The sequence below is a fragment of the Rhopalosiphum maidis genome, chromosome 1 (genome assembly GCF_003676215.2).
Source record: "Rhopalosiphum maidis isolate BTI-1 chromosome 1, ASM367621v3, whole genome shotgun sequence".
In the NCBI taxonomy this organism is placed as follows: domain Eukaryota; kingdom Metazoa; phylum Arthropoda; class Insecta; order Hemiptera; family Aphididae; genus Rhopalosiphum; species Rhopalosiphum maidis.
In genome coordinates, this window is record NC_040877.1 from 72,188,439 (window position 1) to 72,208,479 (window position 20,041).

Sequence of the window (20,041 nt, forward strand, 5' to 3'; positions counted from 1 at the left end):
GATAAGAAGGATTAAAAAGTGAAAAATTCGTGTGTATTCATAATTTGTAAAATAATGAGTTCATAATCAACCGGTACTAATTTTTTTTTTTTTAATCTGCTTTTAGCTTTTTAGTCATTTGAAAAAGTTTATTTTCATGATTATGTAAAGCAAAACGTGTTGAATAGCTTTAAAATAAAACAAATATGTCATATAAATTAATAAGTTCTTAATAATACGAACAACCACACGTCTCGTAAGTAAATTTTCGCTATAATACATCAATATTGACTATATAGGATTAATAATTGAAAACTTTTATCCAAGAATCCATTAATTAGATAGGATTTGTCGGGATTATTTTATTATAGCTATTGTACAAAACAACCACCTCAATCTTTTAAAACTATTTAATTAATTGAATTTTAATTACTTACCTATACTACGTATAATTATTATCTGTTTTATCTTTATAACTTAATAGTTTTTTACCTATAAACGTCGACACAGGAAAAAGAGGAAAAAGTATAATAATTAAAAGTAATTGCAGCGCTATCAGAATATTAGGAGGCTTTAACTGAAGTCATACAAATGGTAGAAAATATTCAAACAAACGCGTGTCAAAATAATAAAAAATAAATATTTTTTCTAAAGGATCGGCCTTTAATTTTGTCCATAGAATTTAGATTAAAAATCGAATTAGCCGTTTCAGAGGGTGTGATAATAAAAATACTTGAAAGACTGACTAGAAATCATTTGTTTTTATTAAAGGTTAGACATAATTTTTTTTCTTTTTTATTAAAGTCGTACGGCGTCCGACGGCTGGTCCATTAACTAGTTACTAGTTCATGGTCCGCATTACACACATGTATATAATATATTTAGTTTGCTTATATCCATCTACTATTTCCTCGCTATACGATTATATTATATTCACAACATTTCTTATGCGATAACTGATTAAAAACAACAGCACGTCCTAGAAAATTAACCCAACGCGTGTATTGGCTCAGCTTGGTTTGTCTTATCTGCGATAAAAAAAAGAATAATCCATCAACACAAAACATTATAATTAAACACAAACACACACAGTAATCGGTAACAAAGTTAACAACGCCAATATAATGATAATTAACGACGACATCAATGTTTATTTTTAATTATTTTTTGAGGACGAATTAATAAACAGATAATCTAAAAAATATATAATGAAATACATTGTTTTATAGAAAAATAAAAATGTATACACATTTAAGTTTAATTTTTTTGGCGTCAAAAAAATGAACAATGCATAAATGTTAGATAAACTGAAATTTTAACTTTAAATTTAATTTCAATTATTGTACATTATAATATACATGACAGTGAAATAGTAGTTAGCACTTAACTATTTATAATTATGTTGTGCACTGTGTGCTTACATATAATAGTATAACTATAATAATATGGTTATTAATTATTACCATTATAACTATATTACTAATAATATTAAGAATATAAATGTTACGTTTAAAAATCTAATTTTAAATTGTAACATATTCCTATTCAACAGCCACATACAAGTATACACAACAACAGGCATTAGAACTTCAAAATATTATTTAATTGATAAAACGTTTACTAATCATTATTGATTTTTAAAACTAACTTTTTCACTTATATAGAATGTAGATTATTTCCGCTTCTGCTTTTATTATTTATTTACATAAGTATTAAACGCCCACGCGGATGAATAATAATTTGTTTTACAATTAATGATTAAATAAACCTGGAAATTAAATATATACAGTACAAAATATAATCAAATTATAAATTGGAATTAAGGTTAAAAATTAATGTTGAAAGGCATTACATAATATTAGATGAGTAATATAGAATCAAAAAATATAAACACCAATTCTACGTTATATACAGTGGCAATTCAAAGCTACACACTTCGTTAAAAACGTTGTCTTAATGGAAATTTAGAATTTAATAAGACTAAGTTTTTAATTTTTTTTTTTTTAATTTTTTTGATATCAATAAAAATACATACATTCGTTGTTTATAAAAATATCGATAAAACAAAAAATTTATATAAATATTCTCTTTTTTTAAAAATTGCATTGTGAATAAAGTGATGCTCTAATCATGACTGTATCCAGATAATTTATAATTCATATGCCAGTTGTTTTTACGGTAAAAATTTTGTACTTTGTTTTCAAAACACAAAGCTGTTTACTAATTTATTTTTACTTTTGGTATAACGTCCTCCTAACACTTTTATATTTTTCAGATTTCAATTGAACGCGTGTGCTTTAATGTCCATAGAATAAGTAAAACAATTTATTACTTTAGTAGTGACCAAATATAGGTGTTTGGAAGTACCATGCTTGCACGTGATCTACTGAAGGTTGAACTAAGACACAACACAAACTCTGAAGATGTATAAAACGATAACATAGTTTAAAGTCAGTATACGTAGGTTGAGCAAAGGTACAGCCCACGATAATTCGGGGCACTGTGTTGCTCGTAGTTCACAACTCAATGACTATCGCTGAAACAGGACAACAGCCTTATTATTATGGTACCGTAAAATACAACATTGTTCGAATGCGTTTAGAGCTACAGCATATGACGACATTGCTTAATTTGTTTCACTACTAGCAATTCTAAAACTTAACTATTCACGTACCACATACCTACTATGACTATATACTATACGGATCAGTCACATACCTCTAAATAATTAAACCAAAACTATTTCAAACGATAAATAAGTAAAATATTATTAAAACCGTTGTTAATAATGTACTCATCAGATTGATTCTATCCGTTATTTATTTACTAAACAATTTATATTCGCACCTATTTTAGTCGTTTTGTGAAATAATTCTCATAAAAATAAATTTAATTTATTTTCTGTTACACCAACTACAGGTTGTACAGTCTTCTGCGTACCAGTGAACCACAGTTTGAGAACCTCTGTAAAATATTTATAATAATGTATAATACCAGCCTCGACTGGTTAATCCACGCCCTGTTTGGCGTGCCGTGGAAAATAAAAATATCCCTTTGGACTCGTTTCGGTCGACGTCTTGTTCAACCCCGCTTACCATCACGCACGACCGAGCCAAAAACGACGAATGAAATCGATTTAACGCGACAATAATATTATAAAGACGCGTTTGAAATTCAGTGTTTTTCGTGAGTACCTATATACGCGGGTCAGGTATTAACGCGCGTGTCGACCGCAAATCATTAACACGTAATCGAATGCGAACGCGAACGCGCGGAGATAAATTCAAATGTGTTCGTAAAACTATTGCTAAACCGTGTGAACGCGCATAGAGAGCCCCGGCCATTGTCTGCTAATTGCGACCGAATATATTTTATAAGCGCTTACGGATTGCGCGTCATACGAAATGTAATATGTATGCGAATTCGTTACACGGCCGTGCGTGCTGCGCTGAAACATTTCTCAAAAACCAATTATAAACCCTATTAAAAGCAACGGATTACGGAGAGTCAATAATATATTGTTACGTTTACGTGTATAATATTATAATATTATGATGGTTTCGGATCACTGGAAAACGTAAGATATCCGGAAGACTGCGAGAAACCCGACCTCAAAACGTTGAATGTTCGATACAACGCGGAATAACAATTTATAATGATAATAATAATTTGTTGGTGGCTGATAAGTCGGCCGTCCGCCAGAGAATATTGTCACATTATATTAGGCACATATTGTGATAATACTATGCACATCACGCACTTTAGCGTGCGAGCAGCATTATAATATTGCTATTATAATAAGCACGAAAAAAATCGGATTTTAAAAAATGAGACACAATTCAAATTTCTTGACAACGAGTTAGCAAAACGATAAAATTAACGCGCTTTTTTAATTTCCTGAATAAAGAATTTTTAGTCGTAACCTAACATAACCGAAAAAAAAACTATTATACGGAGTCGCTCAAACTCCATTACATCATTTATATCACGTTAACCAAATTTTAAATTTAAAACGCCAATACATCGAATTCAGTACAGGGAGTTATTTTTTGCATATAAAATTTCAATATAACACAGAACCGTATTAAAAATGAGAGCTCATATTAAATTTCCTTGAACCATAAAAAACCCTAGTTATAAAAATTGAAAATTATGTAATATTAAACACATTAACGTCCACGATAATTTGATACTGCATCATCCTACCATAAAAAATAAACAATTATCATCTACTAAATTTTTCATTACCCTTACACAATAATCTGGAGTGAAACTTATTCAATTAAGAATAGTTTCATCATCTCCGTGTTGAAAATTATTAAAAACAATTGAGTCAGTCAGAATTTTTGTAGACTAATAATCAATTTTTCAATCTTAAAACGGTTGATTATCATTACATAAATAAATGGTTATCTATTTAATATATTATCGTCATCTTAAGCGTAACTTATTGTATGATAAGTATACTTTAACAAATGACATCATCACAAGTTGCACAAATATACAATTTAATATTAATTGCCATCGGTATATTTTTATACATATTTTAAATACAATATGTCTGTAACAAAATTGTTCAAAGTAAAAAACCTTATTATAATTGAAAGCTCAATATTTTGAAACATTGAATAGAAATGAAAAAGTTTTAGTGTTATTTAAAATAACAAGACAACATAGCTCATATACAATGTACAATATACATATAGACCAGATATATTATAGTGCATATATACAGCAACCTAATCTCAAATATTTATATGTCATATGCTTTAGGCATGTACTTACTACTAATAACAACAATAGCTAAACATAATACAAGAACTTTTATGAGTACATTTTTGAAAAACGTTATTAAAATAATAACACTACCAAACCCGTCTCAATTTCACAAGATAAAGTTGTTTTTGCAATATTGGGTTATATTTATTAAAGATTCAAACTTAACAAAGTTATCATTTCAGCTGCCGCTTGTCAAGTTCAACATACACTCGTGTATATTTTTTTTTACATCTATCTAAATAGTTTAAAAATTTGGATTATGGTTCATCTATCAATTCAACAAACATATGAATAATAGATGTCCTTGTTTGCAGACGTTGTACGTCAAAATAAATGGTGAATTTTATTTAAGATAAACATACGACTGAGATTCATACTACTCAAAACTACTCGAATTTATGGAATATTATGTATTATGATGTGCCCATAACAAATATTCTAATCGGTTAACTGAATAACTCAAAAATTGACTTATATAAACCAAATATAAAATATTATGTTTAATTTAAAATAATGTATTCAATATTTTTCAATATCACTCAAAATTGAATAATTGCCTGTCAACACTTGAAATTGAGTAAGAATTATAGGTATGATAATCTAATAGAAAAGAATAATTTTTTTTTATCAAAACTGTGTTTATATATTTGATAAAAGTCAACCCGTTAAAACAAACAATACACCTACTACCCTTTGTGAAACACGAAACGAGCACATAATGTCATTTGTGAATATCGAATTTGAGTGACGTTTACAATACTGTAAAATAAATATATATTACGAGTACCAAGTATAAAGATAGCCAAAACTTTGAATGATTTTTTGTCGTATCATTTTATCAACTTTATAGTTTATAGAAAGTTATTAATTTTTTTTAAAAATTTTTTTGACAATAAAATCTTTTATGATATCAGTCAATTTAAATGTTAGAGTTTTCGAACAATATTGAACATTTTTGAGAATATAACAAAAAGATAATCAACGAATTATATTTTAATTATTTTTTAACTAAAAGGCTCAACTCTGTAGGTAAAACGTAAAAGTGATTTACTTAATGAAAATTGTTTTATTGTTTTTACACTGAATATTTAAAATCTCAATTTCTTTAATTTAACGCAACGAATTCCTAAAGAGGTTTAGAGATTAAAATATAATTGTTGTAATGTTAATCATTTTTTAATAATTTATTTCATTATTTTTTATCAAACCCAAATAGATCATGTTTTTAACTAGTTACAAAAAAAAATAATACTATAATCGTCTTGAGAAGCGGCGTACTGGTGGTAACTAAAGTAACAATAAAATAAAAACACTTATACAATTAACCCTTGATACAGATTTGATTAAGTAATCAAATAAAATGAGCTGTAAAAAATGTTTTCATATGCGTAAATTTGACTACCCCCTCCTACAGGCACGACTTAATCAGCTCGACCAAACTATTGTTATTATAATAATATATCGGTTAAGTAAATTTAAAACCCAATTATTGCATTTAAAAGCTATGAATAATACCAAAAATGCAATAAGTTTGATTTTCGATTTTATAATTGTAATAATATTATTCAAAACTAAAATTGCTATTAATCTTCAAGTAGAAATATTGTATTAACAGTACTATTGTGAGAATATTAATCTGTATAGCTTATATTTTGATATAAAATAGTAAATACGTGTCCTTGAAGGAAAAACGCTTTCACTGTGGCGCATATTCGTATTATATGTAGAAGTTATAAAACCAATAATTGATGTCCAGTCTTAATAGATAAACAATAGCATATTGTATAAGTAATCACTAATGATATAGAATCACTATGGGACCATTCAATTATAAATGTAGGACTCGTACAGGTAAAAATGTAATGAGTTATAACTAATAAACGACAGATATCAGCCATAGCATATGCGTACAATGTTAGCATTTTATTTAGTTTTCCGTCTTCACAGGATGTTACCAGAATAAATTAAAATAATATTAATCACATATTGTTTCCGTTAAAGTATTGAATTCTTTTTCTATGATTTAACTCAATTATACAGTTATTGTATTTAAAAAAAATATTTAATAAGAGTTATTAAAGTATTAATTATATTGTTTCTAAATTAAATTAAGTACAAAAATTAATATTATTATTATTATTTAATCTAAAACCTAATATTACAATAAAACATTATAAAATGATAACCAATACATTCTTTCACTTATTATACTATTATATAAGTATCTATAATTTATATACTTATATTAGTCAATTTGTTAGTGCAAAATTAATTCTGACACCCTTTGGCCTTTACGACTTATAATAGGTACAACTTGTGATATAACATATGATTTATATATATATAAAAATACAATAATACGGATAACTTGGATATTGGCACAACTTTATATCAAAAATGATGAAATTGTTTTTAAGAGTATTTGGGCAGGAAAGTCAATGTACATTTTATCGATGTAGGTATATACGTATACACTAAGTAACGTAAAAACGGAAAGAAATGTATTAAATAATTTAATTATCTAGTTATATGCGTATATTACGCATATTTTATCACTTTGATTTGGTTAGAGTATGAGGTAGGTACCTGAATTTCACGAAATAATAGCATTTATAAGCTAATATAGGTATTGATATATTAACAATTAATTATCGTCACAAAAGTAAATACAATCAAAAATAAAATAGTGTTTATATCCAACCACAAATAAATTATAAACGAAGTTTACGAAAGTTCAACGAAGAAAAACTAAATTCATTTTCGATTATAATTGTATTATTATTTTGCCAGTGATGGATATAACAATAATGAAGACTTGCGTTGAACAATAGGGGTCTGAGGGTTGTTCTCATTTATCTCTGGCATTGATTAAGCGTTTTGCTAAATAGAGGTGGGTACCTATAACATAATTATTTATGAAACTTTTTCAACATTCCAAACGGAGAAAAAGAGCTATTGGTCTATTTTGTCTAATATAACAGCATATAGTATTATAGTTGTCCGCAAATATTTTCTCCGAACCTTACCAGATTAGATTTGAGTGGGTAATTTAGAGTAAATAAATATAGGTATAGGTATGTTATTTTAACAATTTCGTTTCACGTAACAAAAATAGGAACTATGTTTTCTAAGAGAACGCAGTGAATCTCATACTCTTCGCCGTCGACCGACTGCTTTTCGATATTACCCTATGACGACAGGCCAACTTATAATACAATAAACCACGTTTTCTCGCTGTCCCGAAAAAAATCAGTCCCTTCGTGGTATTTTATCACGGATGTCATATCTGGATACAACAAATCAAAACGAAATTCGTTCAAAAAATGAGTCGATCTTGTATAGGTAATCCCTACGTGCACTATAAACGTGGGTCCAAAATAGGACCAAATAAGCACTAACTGCTGCTGTATGAGAATAACATCATCGAGAACGCGTTCGACAAAATTATCGCTACAGCCTCCGGAAACGTGCCGGTAGCCATAGTACAGACTACAGACTTTTGTGGCGGGGCGCCGTTCTCTCTCGGCACTCGTCGTTTCCTTTTCACTCTTACACCCCGGAGTTCATAAAATGCGCATAATGTCGTTGTTGAATACATTTACCACTGCACACTTTCCCAACTGTATGACAAACAGTGCTGTGGGACATGCTTTCAACGAATCAAGTAGTAGTTTAAAAAGTACTGTTTTTGAACAATAATTACGTTATTTGAGCTGTATAGCATCTATATTTTAATGGATAAGTATAAAATACTACTGCGTTTAATTTTGATGTTTTCGATTATTTTTCTAGACGTAAGTAAAATTTAAATTTAAAAATTCAATTTTACAAAATATTACTTTAGATTGAATATTGGAGTGCATGTAATGATAAAAATCTAGGTATCACCGATATTTTTTTTCATTGAAAAAATAATTTACCTACATTATTTTTACTCTAATAAGAACACAGAATAATCGATAATATCTTAGTATATATATTTTTTAAATATCATGAATTATCAAAAAATTTTCCTTTTTAAAAATGTTATTAACTTTTTAATAATCTAATTTAGTATTGAAAATTTTAATAACCAATAATATTCATATGATTTAAACTTAAAAGAATCTCTTATTGTACTAGGTATGTACAAATATTTTATTCAATTTGATTTATTTTTTTATTTAATTTTAGACAAGCTTAACATAAAAATTTATTTTAATAAATACCACAAAGATAACAAAATTGAAATGGTAATATTACGATAAGTATATATTACATTAATCACACACTTCTCCTTTTTATCAATAGGTACTTATCTATAAGGGCGGTGACAATAGCATTGATATTTTAAATTACGTATAATATGTGATATAGGTACTTACAATTAATCATAATAATAAATAATAATTACGATTAACCAAAATTTACTGATAGAAAATTTAAAAATACATAAATTGATCTGTTATATACAACAGTTAAAACAATTAATAACATTTTTGTATTACGTATATCTATATGGATATAAGCACTGTCATATTGTGAAAATAATATATTGAGATATTCCATAGTATTTTTACCCGTGCAAATAAAATCCTATTTAATTTAATAATTAACTAACACATATTATACTACAAAAGTAAAAGTGTAATGTTTGATGTAGTAAATATAAACAAATATAGGTATATAAATTGTGTAAAACTACATCCTAAATCCTAATTACTATCGTAAAATGTATCTACAAAATATGCGTTCCTACAGTAAAATGTACATGTTTAAATTATACAATTCGTTACTTAACTTTATTTTGTTGTAGCCATCGTAGATATGCACATAGTATTAAGTTTGTAAAATATAATATGAAAACCATTTATAATAAGCTAGTTGCTTAATTAATTTAGGTTAGGATTTTTATTTTTATATTTGAAAACCATCATGGTCCAGCTGTCTCTATAATTAAGTGTGTTGCAATGTTTAATAAAAATATTTTTAAGTTGGCATTGACATTTAAAAAAATATTATTTAACAAAAATAATTACTTATTTATAAAATAGTGAAATGATTGTTGAAAATTAAAATAAGTTTGATTTACACTCCCCGTATACATATATTAATACATTTTTTCTCCATATATTTTTTTAACACAATGGAGACAATCTTAAAATTAATTACACTCTGGTTAACTATTACGATACCCAATCGTTATATAATTAGTTGATTACCTAATTAAGTTTTTTTTTTAATTATTTTGTAATTACAAAAGAACTTTCTTCTAACGGAAGCGCTAAGGACCAACTGATTTTTAATTTATCTTTATAACGAGTTTTCGTTATAGTAATAAAATATATAGGGTATGGGTTATACTGAACTGTACTTATTTTCCTTTATAAGATGTTCGTCTTAAAGGGTGTCTGCTATAAGGAAGTTTAACTGTGTATGTAATGTCTCTCAAGGCTCAATATATGAACCATGATAGATAAGGAGACACACTACACAGTAAATGTGTTAAATAATAAATATATATATATATATATAATTATAATATTTTTAAAGTTTACTCCAAAGGTGTCACTAACAAAAATATTGAATTTATTTTTTATTTATTTATTACAAGCTAATAATACATATTTTTGCAGATCATGCAAACTTAAATATAACTAAGTCTAAACAGTTCAACATTTACAAATACTAATAATTCTGAAGAAAATATTTTATACTCCAGACCTACCATGATATATAATATAATATTATCTATCATATTAAATAAAAAAAAACTATTTTAAAAAATGACAGTTATGAGTACCATATTATATCAAAATCTAAAAATAATTTTTGTTAAAACATCAAGGGTGGATTGACCTATTGATCTAGGGTGATTGGCGAGCGTTATGAGTAAAATGCAAAGCTTTCTAATATATGTAATACATGTAATTTTATTAATGTATTATTGAAATTCTAACAAATTCAAATTAATTTGCTTAAAATATAGTAAAATAAATATATCAATAAAATATTGTCTGTGTAAAATATATTTTTATTGCTTTATTTTTATAAAATTTTCTATGCGTTAATTATTAATTGTTAATAAGATATTAGTACATACTTTAACCCATAAATGCGCACTGGGGCAATTTTGCAGCACTATATGGATCCATGTTCTAATACACAATATGGTATTCTTAAAATGATATACCATACTCTTGTACTAAATATCACAACGTAAGAGCAATATTTTACATATGATGATTCTAAATTATAAAAATTATACGATAAAATTATTTAATCATTATAATCTATAATAATTGAATCTATAAAATTGGAGAAATGACTATAACTTCGAATTTAAATTATCCCATATATTCAGGTTATATTGAGCAATTATAGTGTTTTTAGTAAATATTTTTTACGAGGATAGATAAATTAATGATTTATATCAACAAAATTACATTATTTACTTTTTGCTCAATATATATAGTTAGTAAGTATACTTGTAGATTGTAGTTGAAATATCCAGATACAATCCTTTTTAAGATAAAAACAGGTTGATATGAGACCCACTTTACATATATATTTCAAAATATTTTCTCATTAGTCTGAGTGACAAAAAAATAAATTGAAAATGTTAAAAAGAATGACACTTTACGAACATTCTTGCAAAAAGCGTGTCTCCATTTATATGTTTTTTATGTTGATTTGAGTTACAAAATATAAGTTCTCTAGAAAGTAATGCAATATTAAAATATAGATTTAAAGTTTAAATATGTGTTTCTTATGTTATCCAATTATTCATTAGGTAAAATGAAAAGTTCTCACTTTAAGCCATATTCTTAAGACATGACTGAATATGTATATTGTGTAATATACTAGTCTAAATGATTGACCAATAAAGTTGTTTATTTTTAGAAAATTAATTTTAGCTTAATATTAAAACCTGGAAAATTTCAAAATACTAGTAAAACTAGTAATACTGAATTAGATGAAATAACATATTCTTGGGATTAATAAAATGGATATTTTTAGAGTTTATTTTATGTGCTTATATATAGTATTAATTTTTATTGCGTAGTTAGTGTTTAAAAATGTTACTTTTGTTACATTTAAAAATTAAAACAAATAACTTACTATGCTTTATATGGATTGACGAAAATCAGCCAAAAGTCGTTAATATCGAAACATTCTTTTGGATACAACTTATCAAATACTAGGCATAGTTGAAATAAAATTTAAAATAAATAAAATATAAAAGTTAATAAAATAAAAGTAATAACAATACATAAAAAACAAATCACGTTCTAAGTGAGTTTTCATTGTATGCTAACAACACTACCTATATTTTAATTGAGTGTTAAAAATTAAATTGTCGATTTTAAATGAATAAATTAACAATTTTATCAATCATTACCTTTAATAAATCATGTAATACGTACTATATCAGACGGTACTCCATGGTAATTATAATTCTATATAAATCACAGATCTACATAGATGTGTAATTAAAATAGTAAATCACATTTTTTATTGGAAATTTCAATTTTAAACAGAAATCTAGTATAAAAAATTAAGTTATCCAAAATTTGTGATAAAAAGTATCATATGATTGTGTATAATCACATCATATTCTTAATTCTATAGAATATAATATATTTAATATTCAAAATATTAATAAGTATTATTTAACTGTATACCTTTTTTAGATTGTAAGACCAATATTGATAAACTAATAAGAATACTTTTTTAGTGTATTTGAATTTTTAAGTTAAAATATTTTCTAACATATTCGAATAATATACTGATATAGTGTTATATATATATATATACATAAATATATTATCTACATTATAAATATTAAAAACAATGAAATATCTAGGTTATTAAATGTATATTCTTTCGTTATATTATGTTACTTTTCAAAAAGTTAAAACTAGCAAGCGTGAATGACAAGAATAATATTATAATACTAATATATGACATAAAAATACATGATTCTATTTTACCAGTGTACTTTATTGGTATATCGCCGCTATCTCTGTTAGTATTTTATTTCACTTGCTTTGTTTAAAATTATTATCTCCTGTAAATGCTACTTATCAACTAATTGGGTTAAGTCAGCTAGCTTCATAACTTGTGGTATAATAAACTTCTATGAATTTTTTTGTGCAATAAGGCTATAATACTGTTATAGGTACTAAGTCGAAATGATTAAAATATATAATATGTAAACAACAAAAATATGTTTCATCGTTCTTAAACAATAATTACTTACACAGTCCGTCTACTTTATTATCTAACATTTTGTTATACTATTTTTTTTCTTAGATTATCTTAATTTGATTACTATGTCTCGTTGAAAATATTTAATATGAACATTGAAATACTAAAACAACTGAAAATAAATATATATTATATGTATAAATAATAAAGAGCGACGGCTTACATAATCTTCATAATTATGTATCAATATTTGTATAATAAATATTGCATTGTTTTTATAAGCCTACTTATCCTTTTCCTTTCCTTTTATCAAATAAAATATAAATTATGAATCGTATAACCTTGTAAGATAATTGTAGTAGGTAGCAGAGTATGTATGAACTATAATATTATCAATTTGACGAAATCCTAAAACTAATATTAACCAATACACTTTTAAAAAATTTGGTTAGTCAACGAGTGATATTAATTCTTCGTTCTTCATCTAGCCTTGAACTATTTCATGGAAATGTAACATTTACCATACAAAAATACACGTGGTTATATTAATTATGACAACTGACACTACAAATAAAACAGTTATAAACCTAACTGTATAATTAATGTTAATTAATAACCAAAAGTTAAATCAAAAAACATCATTATAAACTTTTTAATTTATTTTATTGGTTTATATTTTTAACTATAGGTATAACTCTGCATACCTACAATTACAATATTCTATAATTAAATAGCACGTTTATCATTTCAGTAATTCTAGTCATTTCCGTGTTATTAAAATTAAGCGACTTTTACGTATTTTGGTGCAAGTATTAGATAATTAACTTAACGTTTAAACTTAAGTTAGTTTAAATGTTAACATCAACTTAGGGAATACAAATAATCAAAGGGAAACATCAAAGAGCTACAAATATATTGTAATTGATTAAGAGCTATCTATAACTTATCATTACAAAAACGATCCATTTTTATTTCAATTTTAACGATTTCGACTTATAGAAAAATCTGTAAAGGTCGTATTTGCAGAAGAAACAATTTAAATTATAAAATGAAAAATCTTTATATTATTTACGACGAAACAATTGGCCACCTTGGTACATAAAAAAATATGTTTTAAGACCGTAGAAAACACTTACTTAGCGTAAATAATGAATAGTTATTAAATATAATTATAATTATATCAGGTGCATTATTAAATCATACAAAATTACGAGATCCCCAATACATTTATTATAAAAACAATGATAGTAGTGATAGTACAAACGTTTTCAATAAACGGTTTTTTTACTGACTTGTAATTATTATCCACTCGTCATTAAGATAAAACAATCATATTTTTATTACACGCCGAATCATTATTAGTTTATTATAATATATATATATACTATATTAAGATAATATCTGAGCATATTATATCGTTTACACGAACATTGCAGCGCGTGATTACAAAACGCATTGTGGTCGAGAATGAAAAAACGAAACTAACAAGTCTCGAAACGAATAAACGAGTGCGTATAGATATATGTAAAAATTACATGCGTAGATTTGCACACGTGTGTCACGCCTGCTGCAGCGGATGGCCGACGGTCGGGTTTAAGGACGATGTATGAATGAACGCGGAGGAAAAAAAAAAATAAATAAATACCAAACCGAACGAAAAGTGAACGGCTTACCTGCAACAGTGGCGGTGGTAAGTGCGTCTCGGGTGAATCTCTGTGACGGAGTGGGAGCGGACGGCAGTGGCGAGCAGTGGTGGCTGCGGCGACGGCGGCGCTGACGAAGGTAAACGTCGACGACGGCGATGATGATGATGATGACGATGACGACGATGATAATAACAATAATTCAATAGACAGAATTCACGAATTTACACGGCACAAACGTATACGTAATAGTATTATAACGATTGATGAGATTGCGAACCACCGACCGGCGGCGACCGTGGCAGCGAGACCGCGAGAACAGCGAATTACCGGCTATAGATCGCGGCGATGCTATTATTATTTAATATGTTTTGTTAACGATATAATATCTCAATGATGCATATTATGACATAATGTTAATAATAAAAGAAAATATGTGCAGAAGAGAGGCGCTCGCTGGCGCGCGTCTACTTATGATATCAATCTATTTATTTGGCTCGTTACGTGACTCGAATGTGCGACGACTACGTACGGAGTTGATCGGTTATCGGCGGCGGCAGCACACGGCGCGAATATACACGCGCGCACGCACACACACACGCACACACACACACGAGCGAGCGGGCGCAAGTAAAGCAGCACTCTTTTACGCGCTCGGCAGAGAGACTCGACGGCGACGCGCCACGACGATTGTCCTTACCGTCGCGCGGGCGAATATTGTGTCGCGTTGTGGCGGTGAGCAATCGCGTCGGCGACAGGTGGTCCGCGCGCGCCGCGAGAGAAATGCCGCCGCCGCCGCCGCCGCCGCGCCGCCTGTCATGCGCTCGACGAAACACTGCGGTGTAAGTTGTAGTACATGATAATAATAATAACATACTAATATATTATTATTACAGCCGCGGCCGCCGCGCTCTTCTTCACAACAGCAATATAAATTATTTATCACCGTCATCGTCATCATTATTATTGTTATTATTATTATTATTATTATCGTCGTGTGTTCGGAGCTTACATCGTTTTCGGCCTACCGTCGACGGGAAATCGAACTTGGTTTCACGAAATCCTGTGAAAATAGATGACATTACGTAGACTGTTGCGAAATTGTGAAATCCGAAAATTATTATCGTTTACCACGTGAACGTATACGGTACATGCACACTCGACGAAAACGATACATTATTACATATTTATATTACGTAGGCACAGCTACGATTGAATCACGGGCCGGTTAGGGTTAATCGTTTGGGTGAAATTCCTTAGATAAAATATCGTTTGAGCGAATAAGCCAATGATTTATACATAATACGTACGATTTCGGTGAAATTTATGTAATGTGGACACCTAATATATTTAATACATCGTTTGAAACTTAGGTCAGTTTAATATACTCGTGTATTACATCGTTACAAATACACCAATTTTAAATATATTTTAGATTCCGAGCGGAGTGATGAATGGAAAAACAAAAAAAATAATTAAAGAAAAACGGACATTTTTACTCAAATCAGTTTTTGACAAAATCTATTTACCTATTTATATTATATAATTCAAAAACAAATAAGCGCAGACACTTGAAATTTGCACCAAATGTTTATATTAGCATTTTCTAAATATTCTGTCTCTTTTTAAGTTATTTATAAATATGTGAAATTATAGATTTTTTTCAATTATAATCAATAAAAGACAAAAACCGCTGGTTCAAAAAGCTTTGGATATTTAATTCAAAATTTCTTTAGAGCTTTTATTAAAACTATTTAAAAATATTAAAGATAAAGAGTTACCTCATTTTGTAAATGTTAACAAACTAAAACAAAATCAAGAAATTTTCAAAATTATTAACTGCAGTTGAAAATTTATAAAATGTTAAATTTGTATATCTTTAGAGTTTAAAAATTGAATATAAAATTTCTTATAATTCTAATTTACTCCAAAACCAAAAACTCAAAAAATATATAAGCACAATTTTTAAAAAAAAAACAAAGAGTAACGATTTTAATTGTTTTGTTGTAATTCAGAATTATAAAATGTTTTCGTAAATCATTGTATTTAATATACACAATGAAATTTTCAAAACATTTAAATTAATTGAATACTATTAGTTATTACCTATATTATGTCAAACGAGAGAACGCGTTGCGGACAGGCGAAAATCAATTCTGTGTATGTTACACGCTATATACGCTACCATCGAGACCGGTTCGACTACAGGAGGATGTCCCGTAGAGATACGCAAAATTGGCGCGTTCTCTCGCTGGACTGAGTATATTTATAATATGAACTTGTAGATAGCAATGCATGAAGTAAGCGATAAAACGACTTATTCAGCACATGAATATAATATATAGCAGTGTACCTAACGATTATTATGGTACATTTTGTTAAATAATCAAAAAGAATTAGGGTAGAACTCCATAATGGTATAGATTCTATACTATGGAATGAATATAAGATGATGCACACGTCTAGAACAAATACACATATGTGCATTATAATAATAAAATATAAGGGCGTCATTCGATTGCATCCCGTTTCAACGTTTTATAGCTTTTCAGTATATGTCGATTGCGTCCACAAGTCGAATAGGTAAATTTTTTTCTTACCTTTTTATGTTCCGATTGCGTCCTATTGTATGATATATAAGCTTACAATTTTGTAAAACGAATAGTCATAATTAATATTTATTTTGTAAATACAAAAACCAATAAAAATAAATCCAAATATATAGGAATAAATAATTTAAATATTATATTTCTTGTCGGTGTTATAAAATAATATTAACACAAAAATCAATAAAATTAAGTCAAAATATGTATGTAGGAATAAAAAATTTAAATAATACATTTCTAGTTAGTGTTATAAAATAATATATTTCTTATCAGTAATATAAAATAATATTAATATAAAAATCAATAAAATTAAGTCCAATTATGTCATTTAAAAAAAGGGTTTTTAAGTGAAATAGTTTTATGATATTGTAAAGGGGTTATAATTTTATTATTTGAGTTGTTTATTTGTTTATCAATAAATTTCTGTTATTTCAAATACTTTTCTCTGCGTTTCACAGGTATTAAATCATAACTTGACGTTATTTTTATGTATGTATCTATTTGACGATGCTTTAAAATATTTAGAAATTGATGAATATTGGGATGAGAAAAAAAAGAGTTAAATTTTGATTGAAAGCTTTCGCAAGCGCAATAAAATGTTCGTAAGCTCATCAAGTAAAAATCAATTCATGTTTAAATATATCTCCACACCATGTATGACAAAAATATTAGATTTAATATGTAAATTTATCTGTCAAATTAACGCTTACCTACTATACAATAAGACGCAATCAGAACACGGAAAGGGTGGACAAAAAATCGTTTACCTGCATCTGGGACGCAATCGACAAACTCCGAAATAGGGCGTATAGTATTATGTATCATAGTAGGTATGGATCAGGTAGGTGTGGTAAAATTCTGATTTTTTTTTTTTTGGGGGGGGGGAACTGTACATTAATAGTGTAGTATATTTATTAACCTCATTAATTATATTATTATCGTTTATCGGTCTTAATTAGTTTAATGACAGTTTCTAAACTTTTTGAACATTCTGTATTTATAAATACCATAGTGAAATATTAAAATCTGCCTGCCATAAAAAATTGGCACACCCAGGAGAAAACATTCAAATTGCCCCTCTGGTAATGAAATCAGATGTATAGGTACACATCTCAATTTTGTATAAGAAATATCACAATAATATACATTGTTAATATTACTTTTTTTTTAATAAATACCTAAAGTATGTATTATATATTAATCAAATAAATATGATACATCCAACTTTCATGATTTAATTAATTCGTGATAAATGTTTATATTAGTGTAATAATGAGATTAAATATCCGATAAAATTGGCCCACCAATGGCCAGTGGGAATTTCAGATTTAATGACAAAAAAATGCTTCTTTGAATTATGTTTATTTCCCGCAGTTATGGATGAGTAATTTCCAGGAACACGTGGACATTTGTGGAATTCATAAGATAACTGCAAGAATGAATTATAGTTTGTATATCATAAGGCTAAATAATGGTGTTTTTTATTTTAATATTCAATTTAAATAATCATTAAAATTTTTAAAAATATTAAAAAAAAAAAAAATTAGTTTTAATTGGGGTGTATAGAAATATATATATATATAAACACATTATATATTTAGGCTATGTTTCGGCGGGATTGAAGGGTACAATTCTCTGTTTTTTAATTATATTAATAAAAAAAAAAAAAAAAATGTTAACAAATATTCGGTATTTACCATTTGTTAATAAGAATTATTCCTTAGTGGTGAACAGGCACAAAATTATTATGTCATCAAATAAGTTAAGTAACTGTAAATATACATTGGTTAAAATAAATAAATTATCATTATTATTGTTAGTACCTACCTACTAAATAACATTTTAATACAACAGGTCTTTTATAACTGTTGATAATGATCAAATAAATCAGTTTTTTTTTCTTTTATATTTTAAACATATTTTCAATCTCACTGTTAAATATAAGTAAATAGGTATGACGTAAACAAATGATATTGCATAAAGATAATTGTTACCAAACGGTATAATACAAACATCTGGGACATATAAAAATCTCGATTAATATTTTTGAAGCACTGCGACCAACTTTAAAAACTGTGACGTCTGGAAACTAGAAATCTAAAATATAGCCACACCTTAAATACACGCAGTTATCACAATTCGAGGAAAAATGTGTCATTAGATTTGTAGTTCGACGGTAACTAGTTACCATACGTTAATTTTTCAATTTTGAATAGGTATAGTATCCCATTTTGTTAAATTATAAAACAATCAAGTTAATTGCTTAATAGAATGATGAACTATATTTTAACATTGTTTTCCCAGCATAGTATCTGCAATAATCAAAGAATATATACGTTAATTTTTTTCTCATTCCAAATAATTTTTTTGTTATAACCATCCCTAATTGATTACTTTATCGGTAACTAATTCTTATTTATAAAATTGAGAATTTTTTCCTTATAAACGTATGCCGTAGAGGCGTAGAATTTTGACCATTGGGTGTAATATCCCAGTAAAAAAAACATCTTAAGACTGATTGTTTATCATAGATTTTCTCCTGAAAATTATTGACAGTTATACAAAAATGTTTATCATAGTTTTAGTAAAATAAAATAGGCAATAATACACTATGCGTGTGTCATATGAATATTTGTTGAAATTTTTAATATTATGGTAACAATAATAATCAACAAAACATTTTTTTGACTTTTTATATTTGATTTGTTTTTTACTTAAGTTTCCTCATTCCTTTTAGAATCTAAAAACTATTTTAAAATGTTTTCTCAGTAGTTGAGTAGAATATATAGGTACTTCTCGAATACATTTACTCTTTTTTCTACTGAAAATTAATTGTACTTTATG

The 20,041-nt window shown here is 27.2% G+C and overlaps 1 protein-coding gene across 2 annotated transcripts in view; it reads right to left on the reverse strand.

Annotated features, from left to right (window-relative positions):
- The window catches only part of LOC113549620 (adenylate cyclase type 5), a 193,118-nt gene that overhangs the window by 160,414 nt on the left and 12,663 nt on the right, over positions 1-20,041 (reverse strand). Inside the window, exon 1 of one of the 2 annotated variants that reach the window (XM_026951010.1) lies at positions 14,622-15,305. The exons of the other annotated variant lie outside the window; for it this stretch is intronic. The gene's annotated coding sequence lies outside the window, so the exon portion shown is untranslated. Of the gene's footprint in view, positions 1-14,621; positions 15,306-20,041 lie in introns of those variants that run through there. 2 annotated transcript variants of the gene reach the window in all.